Genomic DNA, 1,467 nt, shown 5'->3' on the forward strand with positions numbered 1-1,467 from the left:
AAATTGTTCAGGCAGATAGAAAATGAGATCTTTCGCTATGCGCATGGGTGGAGGCCTGGTAGAAGCCAGCGCAAAAAGGAAAAGACCGCCAATGGATTAAACATTTCGAGCGTTCATCCCAGCTAGACAAAACTACTACTATCTCCTAGGGATTACAACATAGCCTAGCCTAGAATAGGAGAAACTTCATTAGTGATATTACAGCTTGGTTCATCACCATGATCAGAAGAAAAACCTCCACTCCCTTCTTCTTCCTAGAGAATTTCATCTAGCTTCCAGCAATCTTCATTAATGAAAATAGGAGCTAATCATCTGCCTCCTTTGTGAACTCCGAAGATCTGTATGTCCGTTTTCATAGGCCACTTTCAGCTCAAGCATTTGCTCAATTCACTGAACTTCAGGGGCTGACATTACAATATTTTGATCCAGGAGCTCAAGCTCAAGATAAATGGATGTATAACTGTTTAAAAGCTGATATTGATGCCCATGTACTTTTCAATTGGCTCTGGAAAATGCTAGCAGACGGGCATACAATATTTTTCAGCCTCCTGCTTCATAATAGAGTCAATACCAGAAATATCTTGAGGATATCTATGCATCTTGATTGTTATGAGTATGTGTTTTGCAATAAGAAAGTTGAAGAAACATTAATGCATCTGTTCTTGGACCACTCTTACTCCCAAGACCGTTGGGCAAGCATTTTTTCAAACAAGGAAAGGGGAATCTCCGTGTTCGATGAAACCATTCTGGATCACTAGGATCAAAAGCAAGTTTTGGAGCTCTTTAAAGGACTGGATTGGTTCACATCTATGATGCTGAAACCAGATTAGTGACTTTCGAATATCATCATGATCGCAACAGCTGGAGTTGGATAGTACTGTGTCAAAAAACGTCTTACATTATGGGACGGATGGAGTAGCATCTTATGTATAATTTCTTAATTTATTTCCTGCCTGTACATAACATTTTTTTACATTACATATTGAAAATACTGTAGAAAATTGTTCTACGTTTGAAGCTCAAAATAGGAGAGCTCTCTCTTTTGAAGAAAAGAAGAAGTAAAAAAGGCAGAAGCTTGCACTTGAAGAGTACACACACACTAGGAAGTAGGGAGATTGCTTGGACAGAGTAGGATGGTCTTTTTTCTAAAGTACGTTTGAAGCTCAAAATAGGAAAGCACACTTTTAAAGAAAATAATAAAGCAAAAAATACCATATATTTTCACTAGTAGAAAAAGGGCCTATTGTCCCGGTTGGTGAGGGCCTTTAGTCCCGGTTCATGAACCGGGACTAAAGGGTCGGTACTAATGCCCTGACCCCTTTAGTCCCGGTTCAATCCAGAACCGGGACAGAAGGGCCTTCACGTGGCCTGTCCCCTGAGCCCAGGCAGGAGGGCCTTTGGTCCCGGTTGGTGGCACCAACCGGGACCAATAGGCATCCACGCGTCAGCGTTTATGTGGCTGTGGTT

The sequence above is a fragment of the Triticum dicoccoides genome, chromosome 4B (assembly GCF_002162155.2).
Source record: "Triticum dicoccoides isolate Atlit2015 ecotype Zavitan chromosome 4B, WEW_v2.0, whole genome shotgun sequence".
Classification (NCBI taxonomy): domain Eukaryota; kingdom Viridiplantae; phylum Streptophyta; class Magnoliopsida; order Poales; family Poaceae; genus Triticum; species Triticum dicoccoides.